The sequence below is a fragment of the Podarcis vaucheri genome (genome assembly GCF_965113315.1).
Source record: "Podarcis vaucheri genome assembly, chromosome: 8".
Taxonomy (NCBI): domain Eukaryota; kingdom Metazoa; phylum Chordata; class Lepidosauria; order Squamata; family Lacertidae; genus Podarcis; species Podarcis vaucheri.
The window spans coordinates 50,694,278-50,707,339 of record NC_138766.1 but is presented as its reverse complement, the minus strand read 5'-3'; the positions used below and the strand labels follow the sequence as shown (position 1 = coordinate 50,707,339).

The window sequence follows — 13,062 nt, the reverse complement described above, 5'->3', positions numbered from 1 at the left end:
ATTGGCTTTTTTAGCTGCCGCGTCACACTGTTGGCTCATGTCAAGTTTGTGGTCAACCAAGACTCCTAGATCCTTTTCACATGTACTGCTCTCAAGCCAGGTGTCACCCATCTTGTATTTGTGCCTCTCATTTTTTTTGCCCAAGTGCAATACTTTACATTTCTCCCTGTTAAAATTCATCTTGTTTGTTTTTGCCCAGTTCTCTAATCTGTCAAGGTCGTTTTGAAGTGTGATCCTGTCCTCTGGGGTGTTAGCCACCCCTCCCAGTTTGGTGTCATCTGCAAATTTGATCAGGATGCCCTTGAGTCCATCATCCAAGTCGTTGATAAAGATGTTGAATAAGACCGGGCCCAAGACAGAACCCTGTGGCACCCCACTAGTCACTCTTCTCCAGGATGAAGAGGAACCATTGATGAGCACCCTTTGGGTTCGGTCAGTCAGCCAGTTACAAATCCACTGAGTGGTAGCATAGTCAAGACCGCATTTTACCAGCTTCTTTACAAGAATATCATGGGGCACCTTGTCAAATGCCTTGCTGAAATCAAGGTAGGCTACATCCACTGCGTTCCCTTCATCTACCAGGCTTGTAATTCTGTCAAAAAACGAGATCAGGTTAGTCTGACATGACTTATTTTTCAGAAATCCATGCTGACTATTGGTGATCACAGCATTCCTTTCTAGGTGCTCACAGACTGTTTGCTTAATGATCTGCTCCAGAATCTTCCCTGGTATTGATGTCAGACTGACTGGGCGGTAATTATTTGGGTCCTCTCTTTTCCCCTTTTTGAAAATAGGGACAACATTTGCCCTCCTCCAGTCTGCCGGGACTTCGCCTGTTCTCCAGGAATTCTCAAAGATGACTGCCAGTGGTTCTGAGATCACATCTGCCAGTTCTTTTAATACTCTTGGATGCAGTTCATCTGGCCCTGGAGACTTGAATACATCTAAACTAGCCAAATATTCTTGTACTATCTCCTTAGTTATTCTGGGCTGTGTTTCCTTTGCTGAATCATTTGCTCCAAATTCTTTAGGTCGGGCATTGTTTTCTTTATCGGAGAAGACTGAGGCAAAGAAGGCATTGAGGAGTTCAGCCCTTTCTGTGTCCCCTGTTTGCATTTCACCATCTTCTCCTCTGAGTGACCCCACTGTTTCTTTGTTCTTCCTTTTGCTACGAACATACCCATAAAAGCCTTTTTTGTTGCTTTTAACCTCTCTAGCAAGCTTGAGTTCATTCTGTGCTTTAGCTTTTCTGACTTTGCGTCTACACGTGCTGGCTATTTGTTTGAATTCCTCTTTGGTGGTTTCCCCCCTTTTCCATTTTTTGTACACATCCTTTTTTAATCTTAATTCAGTTAAAAGTTCTTTAGATAGCCACCCTGGCTTCTTTAGGCACCTTCCATGTTTCCGTCTCATTGGTATTGCCTGATGTTGTGCTTTTACTATCTCCCTCTTAACAAACTCCCAGCCATCATGAACTCCCTTTCCTTTTAGTATTGTTGTCCATGGTATCTCACCCAGCACTTCCCTAAGTTTTATGAAGTCGGCTTTCTTAAAGTCAAGAAATTGAGTCCTAGTATGCTTGGCTGCTCCTTTCCGCTGTATAGTAAACTTCAGAAGAGCATGATCACTCGCGCCTAATGATCCTTCCACTTCTACCCCACTAACCAGGTCATCAACATTGGTTAGGACCAGATCTAAAATGGCTGTTCCTCTTGTTGCTTCTCCCACTTTCTGGACAATGAAGTTGTCTGCAAGGCCAACTTAGCAAACTTCATCTAATTAAGAATTATTTAAGGTCTACAATGTCTCAGGAATGTATTGTGGATTTTGCCAGGCTAACTCCTGAATCAAGCATTGCCAGAACAATTAATTTTCGTGCTGTGATTTGAAACTTTTCACAAAAAAGGCCAGAAAAACTCTTTTTAAAAAAGCAAATAGTAAGTATATCTACCTTTTTATTTATTTTTAGTAAACCTAATGTCTTTGGATAATCTGATCTGCATTGCAATATAAAATGATGTTTCAATGTAAATGCTTTCTCCTTATCTGTACTGTAGCATAAACAAAGATATTCAGATCAGATGTGCTTTATTATCTCTGATCCTCTTTTCTTTTCTTTATATTTATTTATATTTATCATGGAGAGAGAACATAAGGCCATAAAGACAGAAAATTAACAAAGAGCTCCACTCCACCCCTTTCTCGACTTCCATACCATTTTTGACCTGACAGGCTACAGCTCATGGCATAAAACCATAGTGAATAAAAACAGAATGACTTAATGGTGAAGGGAAGGGGTCCAAAAGAAACTTTGTAGCCTTTGATAAAATTTGATAAAATTTGGAGGTCCTATGTATTAGTGGTACCCACTGGAGACTGACTGCATTCCCCACACCCTGGATATTATTTAATTACTTCTTATTTTGCTTTACCATAGGACAGCATAAAAATGCCAAGACCGACCAAGAGGGGCTATCTGAGTAAACAGAAGACATTGTATACCAGGGGTGAGAATGTTGTATAGAAATCATCAGGAAATTTGGAAGATAACAAAAATATTTTTAAAAAACAAAAAAACCCCACAGCATATGTAATTCTTCCCGAAAAGGACTTCCCAGCAGATGTGGTTAATTTGTTTGTTTTTGGGTGGTTCTGCCCTCCACCTGATTCAAGTCCTTCCTGACAGACACAGTATTGAGACAATGAGATCTACACATCATGGTCTGGTAGGAAACACTTTGGTAAGAAAAAACCCACACATTCAGAGGATATAGTGTTTCAGTATATTTCCTATAGATGGATGCAGAATATACAATCTCATTAAAAATAGATTTACAGCCCCTCTGGGTGTTATTATGTAGAGAAATTATATTTTGTTTATCATAATATCTTGGTATGCTTTGCAAAAAAAAAAAAGAAAAAAGAAAATGAATCATGCCAACAGTTGTGGTGCTGATTTAACTCAGCAGCCTCAGCACGAACTGAAACAATATGTGAGATTCAAGAAAAATGCAGAGGTTTGCACTGGATTTGGACAAATCCTGGATCCCAAGGTGAAGTGGAATGTCGAGAAGGTATTCTGGGCTTATCAAGTGCCAAGCGAAATCTTTAACTGAAGTGCTTTGTGGCACCTTGGCGACCCAGACATTAAAAAATGCCATAGGCAGCATCTGCTGAAAGTGAAAAAAAATGTCTCTAAGCTTAGCATAATGCCAGGGCGGGATGATGGGAAAAGGGAGAGCAAGAACCAGAGTGGGAAGAGAATTTGGAGAAAGAGTGCTGTTGTAGCTGATAAGTATTGCTTAAATAAGAGGGAATTATTTTACTAGGACTCTCAAATCCCAGTGCTTTGGGGGCAGGGAGCAGTTTTTCAAGAGCAAAACCTAGAAGATGCCAGGATACAGAGAGAGAGAAAGAGCTCCTTTGCAACTGCCAGATCTAGCATGTAGTAAGGTGGGATGCTTTTCATCCATAAAGTTCTTTCAGTTCTTCCCACCCCAAAACCAACTTTAAAGGTATCCCACACACACACAAAAATGCCCTGGACCTATTTGCCTGCAAGTTGATAGGTTTCTTATCCAGGGGCACATTTCTCATATCTGCAGTTTTCAGACCAACTGCCTAAACAACACTAGGGAGAATTAAGTGATTCCTATTTCATTCACACAAAAATGGCAATGTCTGTCCTTTGCAGCAAAACCACTGCAGTCACTATTCTGAAACTTGGGACGATTCATACTCTCAGAGGGGGTGAGCTTTCTTGAAATTTTCATATAATTTTCGTTCCCAATTTTAACATGCTACTTTTGAGCTTAAAAAAAAGTCCACTACATTTTAGAGGTACCTAGCACAAATACCACTGGACTTGTGTGCCCGTATTTGACCAGCTTTATCCACTTTGGAGGTGCTAGTATACCTAGAAGCCTCAAAGGGGGGGGGATAGCCTATTTCCTAACAGTGACTGGGGCTAGGAGGAACAAAGTGTAGGGGTTCTATCCTGCCTGTCCTAACCTGTCTTTCTAGCAAGTTGATTTTTGGGATCTCATCTATCATCCTGAAAACATATCTAATTGTTCTAAACTTAAAAGAAAATGGGTGATGGCCTCAAATCTGGGAAGTAAACGCTCTTTCCATGCTTTGAGAAGCAAAGGGGAATCTGTTGATCTCTCTGCCTTATATTTGTATATCTAACCCAGTATTTTCTACTCAGTGGCTCTCAGGCAGGTGTCAGGGATAAAACTTGGGGCTTTCTGTCTGCAATGCATGTGCTCTATTGTTGAACTATAAACCCATCAAAGCTATGCACATTCACTATTTCTAGTGAAGAAAATGCAACTGACAGCTCATGATAAATGTTTTTAATATTTCAGCCCCAGCCCTGTGCAACAGAAGGCTGCACGCCCACTGCCATACTCCGCCATCCTCCTTTCTTCCCCACCAAACAGATTATCAACTCTGTCAGCTCTTACATCATTGAACAAATGTGGGATGGAGTTCCTGCTCTCAGTATCCTTCTCCAACAGGTGACTGATACTGTCAGTCTTGATCATCTGTTCAGCAAATGGTACAAGAGTACTCCACACTCCATATGGAACACCCTTGTTGGTTTGGGGGCACTGCTTGTCAGATCCGCATGGAACAGATCTTGAAAATGCAATGGACATATTTTCAATGAACATTTTTCTTTGAGTTAAAAATAGCTTTTCCTGTGTTAAATGTTCCATTCGCCACATTTAAAAGTGGGGAAAATAATACTTGCAAGACAAAGGCACTTTTAGGGCCTCTTGTAAAAGTAAGCTGGACAACTTCCAGTACTCTTTCCTTGGCACAGCAAATCCTTATGCAGAGTAGCTAATAGTTTTCCAGTATGTCTACAAGGGAGAAACGCTTCATTTACCAAAACAGTATGAGAAACTGCAGTAAAAAAATCTTGCTCAAACTAAAATTAGAACATATTAGTAGCAGAATAAAATTTCCAGTGCAATGATTTTGGGTCATATAATAAAACAGTAATAAATGATCCAAGACTAGGTTGCCAGCCTTGCTTAATTATTGGGTGTAATAATTAAGTTTGGTTAGAGGTCACAGACTTATCTTAGATATGGAGGTGTTGGCTTTGTGGTCATACAAGATAGTATCTGGGAATGGCCTAAAGTCCTATTGTGATGCAAGCAAAAATATGTTCCAGATTGCACCTCATCGATTAATGAGTATGCACCCTAGGACCTGGGGACGCGGGTGGCGCTGTGGGCTAAAGCCTCAACGCCTAGGGCTTGCCGATCGAAAGGTCGGCGGTTCGAATCCCCGCGGCGGGGTGCGCTCCCGCTGCTCGGTCCCAGCGCCTGCCCACCTAGCAGTTCGAAAGCACCCCCGGGGGCAAGTAGATAAATAGGTACCGCTTACTAGCGGGAAGGTAAACGGCGTTCCGTGTGCGGCTCTGGCTCGCCAGAGCAGCGATGTCACGCTGGCCACGTGACCCGGAAGTGTCCCCGGACAGCGCTGGCCCCCGGCCAATAGATGTGAGATGGGCGCACAAACCCCACAGTCTGTCAAGACTGGCCCGTTCGGGCAGGGGTACCTTTACCTTTTACCTTTACCCTAGGACCTATCTGCAAGTCAGAGAAAATTCAGCTTATAACATATAGGTCAATAACAGTACCCATATAAATGCATAGTATAATTGGAAATATGATCTGACAACCAGCTATAAGATGAGGGGCCACAGCTCAATGGCAGGATATAATTGTCTCAGGTAGCAGAGCTGGGCAAGAGCTCTGCTTCAGACCACTGCTAGCCAGACAGGAATGACCCGTTAAGTGTAATGGTTTAATTCACACAGAAAAGAAAAATGTATATGCATTAATGAAGGTTTGTAATGCAAAATGGCTAAATGTGTATTGCTAACACTGGGGTTCCCCCCCCCCCCCACAAGATTAACTAACTGATTGTTGTTCTCTGGTAGCTAACATGTGAGGGTTGTAACGTGGGATCATGTGAGAGGTATTGAGTTGCAATCTCCATTGTGAAGGGTGTTGCTTTGAACCTTTGCCTCCCAAAACTTAATAAGGCAAAGATGCAAATGGAGTTTCTCTCTGAATGCTACAGAGAGAAGAATACATGTAAATGGCTCTCCTGAAGGGAGAACAAATAGCCTGGAGGCTGGAAAGGAGGTTGGAGAGAGAGAGAAAGACCTTTGCTTATAGGTCTGTTTGAATTATTTCATATTTTGTAGGATGCTGAGCCTGTGCTGGACATCACAAGATATTGTATGGATGTTTTTGATGTTTTAATGCTGTTTTGAAGAAAGTTCTGCCAGTACAAGTTTGAATAATATTTCTATGGGCCTGGGCAATATTTCATTTCCAAAGGAGTCAGTTCTTATGCTTCCAGTCACTTCAAACTGTGGAATATTTAATACCTGCAACATGACCTAGATGGACAAATGATATGACTGAGTGTAGGGCAACTTTATGTGTCCAGTAGTGAATTTTGTTTATTCCTCGTACACAGGCCAACAGCTCCAGAGTGATTGCCACTTCTTGTTGCAACCAAGAGTATTTGCAGCCTCTCAGCTGCTTCTGTAAAATGCTCTCTCTTTCAGTGGGCAAGACATGATATAAGCATGGAAAGATGCCCCAGTTGTCAGCCCCAGCCAAATTGGTAAATGGCAGAAGCCTCTTCTCTAATTTCACAGCCAAAGATAAATGCTTGCTGACGGTGACACAAATCAGGTTGCAGGCAAAAATTAGCTAAGAGCATATAGATAATAATAATAATAATAATAATAAAATAATAATAATAATAATAATAATAATAATAATAATAATAATAATAATTTATTTATACCCCGCCCATCTGGCTGGGCCTCCCCAGCCACTCTGGGCGGCTTACATAAAAACCAAAAATACAGTAAAATATCACACGTTAAAAACTTCCCTGAACAGGGCTGCCTTAAGATGTCTTCTAAATGTCAGGTAGTTGTTTATCGCTTTGACATCCGCTGGAAGGGCGTTCCACAGGGCGGGCGCCACTACCAAGAAGGCCCTCTGCCTGGTTCCCTGTAGCTTTGCTTCTCGCAATGAGGGAACCGCCAGAAGGCCCTCGGCGCTGGACCTCAGCGTCCGGGCAGAATGATGGGGGTGGAGACGCTCCTTCAGGTATACTGGACCGAGGCCGTTTAGGGCTTTAAAGGTCAGCACCAACACTTTGAATTGTGCTCGGAAACGTACTGGGAGCCAATGTAAGTCTTTCAAGACTGGTGTTATATGGTCTCGGCAGCTGCCCCCAGTCACCAGTCTAGCTGCCGCATTCTGGATTAGTTGTAGTTTCCGAGTCACCTTCAAAGGTAGCCCCATGTAGAGTGCATTGCAGTAGTCCAAGCGGGAGATAACCAGAGCATGCACCACTCTGGCGAGACAGTCCGCAGGCAGTTAGGGTCTCAGCCTACGTACCAGATGGAGCTGGTAAACAGCTGCCCTGGACACAGATTTGACCTGTGCCTCCATGGACAGCTGTGAGTCCAAAATGACTCCCAGGCTGTGCACCTGGTCCTTCAGGGGCACAGTTACCCCATTCAGGACCAGGGAATCCTCCACACCTGCCCGCCTCCTGTCCCCCCAAAACAGTACTTCTGTCTTGTCAGGATTCAACCTCAATCTGTTAGCCGCCATCCATCTTCCAACTGCCTCCAGACACTCACGCAGGACCTTCACCGCCTTCACTGGTTCTGATTTAAAAGAGAGGTAGAGCTGGGTATCATCCGCATACTGATTATAATAATAATCAGCACATAATAATATGTGAACACATGTATGTACTTACTCAGGAACCACATGCAACCCCCTCTTTAGCGCACACACACTCTTTCTCATGTTGGTTTGTGCAGCTAATAATAATGAGAAACCTTGGAAAATAATTGTTTCACAGTTAGCCAAGGTTACACAATTATCTCTCTTTCCTCACTCAGATAATATCTCTCTCTCTCTCTCTCTCTCTCTCTCTCTCAGAGGTCTTCAGGACTAACAGCATCCCTTTCATTATATTTGTGTATCAGTTGAACCCAAACTCAGGCCGAATCATTGACAAAGCCCGAGACTTTAGCTTTCTCCACCAGTCCAATGGGTGTAAGACTGTCCTCTCTGCTCCTCTTTCAGCTGTGGAGCAAAACCAGTGAGAGTAGACATTTCCTGATGCAGTCTGTACCAAATAATAGGCCATTATTTATCTTGTGCCTAAGGCAAGATCTCTCCTTCACTTCACATCACAATACACCAAGGTAATTCAAGGAAGTTTGGGGAATGGCATGCAGCTGAAACTAATAATACCTTCCCAGTTTTAGAAATAATAATTGTGTTTTATCTAACCTTTGGATTTTTATTGAATATTTTTGTGCCTCTTTTATTTTCATGCCCAAACACAGCAAATGTCAAGAAAGGCCCTTCCCTCAAACATTCTTTTGGGTTTGTTTTTCCCCCTCCACTTATTCTGGGGCAAAAAGAACTGCCAAGGCCAGGGCGAGGATGTTGGGCATAATGGAGATATAGTCAAATAAAATCCCTTTGACAGTAGCCCATGAGCCTCTGAATTTCAGTCAGCACGTACTGACTTCTAATCGTTGGTTAATAACAACAACCTCATGGTCACAAACAAGGGGGGTATCCCATTCTGTCACCACAACAACCCTAGGGTAGTTTGTGACAAACACTTAATGGGCTTAGACTATCACCACACACCTCCCACATCAGTAGTCAATCATTGTTTTCAGTCACATGCTTTAAATACAGTAGAGAAATATATGGGCCACATTTTAGTCCAAGGAGAGCCAGTCTGTTGCCCTCCAGATGTTACTGGACTACAGCTCCCATCATTCCTTACCATTGGCCATGCAGGATGTAGCAGATGAGGGTAACAACATCTGGAGGGTGTCATGTTGACTAGGTAAAGGTAAAGGGCCCCTTACCATTAGGTCCAATTGCGGACGACTTTGGGGTTGTGGCGCTCATCTTGCTTTATTGGCCGAGGGAGCCAGTGTACAGCTTCCGGGTCATGTGGCCAGCAGGACTAAGCCGCTTCTGGTGAACCAGAGCAGTGCATGGAAACGCCGTTTACCTTCCCGATGGAGCGGTACCTAGTTATCTACTTGCATTTTGACATGCTTTCAAACTGCTAGGTTGGCAGAAGCAGGGACCGAGCAACGGGAGCTCACCCCATCGGGGGTATTCGAACCGCCGATCTTCTGATCGGCAAGCCCTAGGTTCTGTGGTTTAGACCACAGCGCCACCCACCATGTTGACTACCCCTGCCTTAATTCCTGTAGCCCTGTTAGATCTGACAATAGGTCCAACTAGCCCACCATTTTGTTTCTGAGAGTGGCCAGCCAAGTGGCTCTGGAAAGGTCACAAGCAGACCATGAATACAATACATTACATAAATACAGTACAGTACTGTTGTTTGTCCCCAACATCTGGAAGTTAGACATTTCTTGCTTCTGCACTTGGTGTGGAGGTTCATTCCAGTACCATAAATATCTATGCTTCATGATTTAGAGACTTGGAGATTTAGAGCTCCTTTATAGACTGTCATCCCATTCTTGGCCAATAATATTGCCTGTCCTGAACTTTCTGCCAGTAGATATTTAAAATAAGAATAATGAATTAAAACAGCAATCCATTAAAAAGAATACAATCCATGCAGGAGAGATAACAACTGTGTCTGATTTCCATATGTTTGTTCTGAAGAGGCAGAATCCCTTCTGGTGGCAGTTGGGAGAGGCAGGGGTCATCACTTTGAACTGGATTCCAATTATGGTAACACTGTACATTTATATAAAGCAGTGTTTCCCTATATGGGCAATACTCCCAATATGGGCGATATAACTGAATAGGTTATTAAATCAACAGTGGTGCAGATAAAAGGAATAAACTTTCCCTCTATTGAAATTTCACATAAAACAAAAAATTAAGTTATCTGCTGAAATGAACAGATTGCAGGCTTAATATATATGAAAAGGAGTACAATATTAACCTTTGAAACTTGTTTTTGGAAGGATTATTTCTTGGGAACTAGATTAAGTACATTTTAAAAGATTCAGTATAGAGGATAAGACTATTTTGTTAACACTACTCATCAAGATAACCAGAAAAGTGTAAAAACATGTAAAATGCAATCTCTGTTTTCAGAAATTATACATGCTTACTGTCAGGAATCAGACTGAAGGGTATTGCTCTGAGGAAGAATGGTGGGAGCCCCCTCTCCCTCTGCTCAAGGGCCTAATCCTGAAGCTCCTCTGGAGCAGGAGGATAGTATCAACCTAGAGCAATGGTTCGCGGAAGGACACAGTTCGGGAACTAACAGTTGGGCTGAGCTGGGAGAAGAGCAACCAAGGGGAGAGGAAGAGGGAGAGAGAGAGCTGGTTGAATCTCCCTCACTAGAAACTATGCATCCCATGAGCCCGAGAGCCAGGCGGCTGGATAGGGTAGCCTCTGAGAAGGCTCAGTGGTAGAGGGATCACGTGGTGAGGAGATGGGAAGACGGAAGTAACTAGAAGGAAGTGGGAGGAACTCAATGGGAGCACCTGCATGATGAGAATGGACGCTGAATGTTTGCGCTTTGTTCAATAAACCTCTCTGTTGCTGCAAAAGACTGCATTCACTTCGTGCTGTTATCTACAGAGAGGGGGAAGGTAAGCCTTGCCTGGTAAGCCCGACCTTACCTAGGAATAGAATAGCAGATCCATAGGAAAAAGCATGGAATCCAATAGGCCTTAATTTTATTTATAGTGTTTTAAAGTTAATTAATTTGTGTTATGAAACTTACTTATTAAAAACTTTCTTCCTAGCTGTTGACTACCAGAGCTGATACATTTGAAGGCACTTCCCCCCTTCCATAAGATTACCGCATATAAAATAATGGAGGCAGTGCAGAATGCTTGACCTCATCCTCGCCCGATAATATCTATAGTCTGAAAAGAAAAGAATTTCACTTGAAAAGCTGCATGTCGATTTTTGTTGGGCAATGGGGTCCAGTAGATGCCAACAATGGCAGAAGGTTAAATCGACATGAATGGTAGTTTCTTTAAAGGCATGCAAAACATTCTGCCGTTGAATATGCAAAACAAAACCAGACTCAAGGCTATTTCTATGCCTTGCCCTGGTGCCAGAATACGTGGTGAATGCAACAAATGTTACCAAGGAGATAATTGGAAGTGAAAAGTCAAAGCATGTCAATTTGCAAATTTTCAGCTGTGCTTTTCCTGACAGAGCAGCTTTTGAGCTGTAGCTGGCCAACTCCACTGTATCAAATTAAAGATCCTAACTTGTTTTCCTACATTAGACTTGTGAGTGCAATATTTTATTTTAATAATGATGATTCCATGAAGGTTTAACTTGACAGATATATTTCCATTCTTTCTTGAGTTTTCAGTCCTGAGAATTTTATCTGCATATCGTAGGCACTAGAATGTGAAACCAGGCTTGTTTCAAGTGATTCTCCTTCTACAGTAGATATCCCACCACTGCTGAGGAGAAGGTAGGGACTCCTGGAGAGAATTTCAGGACTTGCCCTAGGAGTCTGGTACAAAGAAAAGACGACCTGTCCAGTCACAAAAAAAAAGTGTTCCCCTTTGCTTCCCTCAAAGGAAAATGGAAGTTCCACTCTGCCTATTGGACTGGACTGGAGGAACAGAACAGTGTTGTTGTGTTGTGTTATGTTGTTGTTATGCTATGCTATGCTATGCTATGCTATGCTATGCTATGCTATGTTATGTTATGTTAATAAAGTCACTTGTCACCAGAAGGTCTCTAAGTGACTTACATTAAAGAAAAATATATGCAAATATATAATGCCATAGAAAAAAATGAGGGGATCATATTGTACATTAATATTTTATATAACATACAGCTAATGGGAAAACTAAAATAACACACCAGCCCCATGAAAAATCACAAACTTTGTTTGCAATCCTCAGACAATAAAGAAAGCAATATTCCTACCCACTAACTAGCAGAAAAACAAAACTTTAGGCCCCCTCCCCAGTCTAAAATCCATCCACATTGGTGAGTCTACGGTCGTCACCATCTTAGTCCAGAGTACAGGGTGGTTGGGCATTTCTCCTCTCCCTTCAGTAGGGAGTAGTAAAAAAAAGGAAAGCAGTGGCAAAAGTTTTACCTGCTTTGTAGCCGTCCTGCCTCCTGTTCTTGTCTTGCTGCTGGTCGGGGTGCAGAAAGCAGAAATGTGCAATAAGAGTGCTTCTTCATACCCCTCTGCAAAGGAAGTGAGTGCATTGTGATAAGCAGCAATGGCTAAATAGCACTCTTGCACAATGAGTTTATCTCACCTACCCACCTGAAGAAAAAAAAAATATCCAAGGTGGGAAAAGTAATGGGAAGCTACAGTGGAAAGTGCAGGAGAACAAGCAATTGATGGCAATGACATATAACCTCCACACAATTTGTGTGAGAACAAATCAGGAGATTGCTGAATATACAATTTGCCTGAAGCGACCAAAGAGAGGAAAGTAGGCCAGACAAAGGTGGACTATTGGGAAATGTCTGTGAATTTCAATAATAGGAAGAGGACCACGTTGTCAGGAGTTGTAGAAATGAACAGCTGTTGCAGGAAGTTGTAGAATTCCTGCCATCTTGGGAAAACAGGATCTTCAGTTTAACCTAATGCAACAGTCTTCCAAAGACCATCTTCATGGTATGCCCTAGAACTAAAAGTACAGCATAACCAGGTGGGAATTTCAAACAGCTCTTGGACTTTGAGTAGGAGAACTGAACATTCACAGCCATTCTACTAAACATTGTTAGCTGTTATTGCAAGATGAGGTGTGATGGACAAGACAAGCAATGATTCCACCATGAAGTAACCAAAGGCTCATTTATTAATGCAGCTTTTCATCAATATTTTTTGTAACGAAAGGCTTTGTTGGAAAATGTGGAATGCCTAGATGGGCTATGTTTTTATTTGTTGTTTTAAAGTTGTGGCGAGGATCACTCTTTGCATTGCAGCACCCAAAGTGGCTTTGTTGAATCTGACTTCCATTTTTTTTTAAAAAAAAGC

General features: G+C 42.3%; 1 long non-coding RNA gene across 1 annotated transcript; it reads left to right on the top strand.

Moving 5' to 3' along the window:
* Positions 1–6,495: 6,495 nt before the first annotated feature.
* Positions 6,496–11,681, top strand: LOC309539256. Its single transcript, XR_014222792.1, has 3 exons — positions 6,496–6,660; positions 8,009–8,275; positions 11,502–11,681. It is a non-coding gene; the product is annotated as an uncharacterized lncRNA (long non-coding RNA).
* Positions 11,682–13,062: the final 1,381 nt, after the last annotated feature.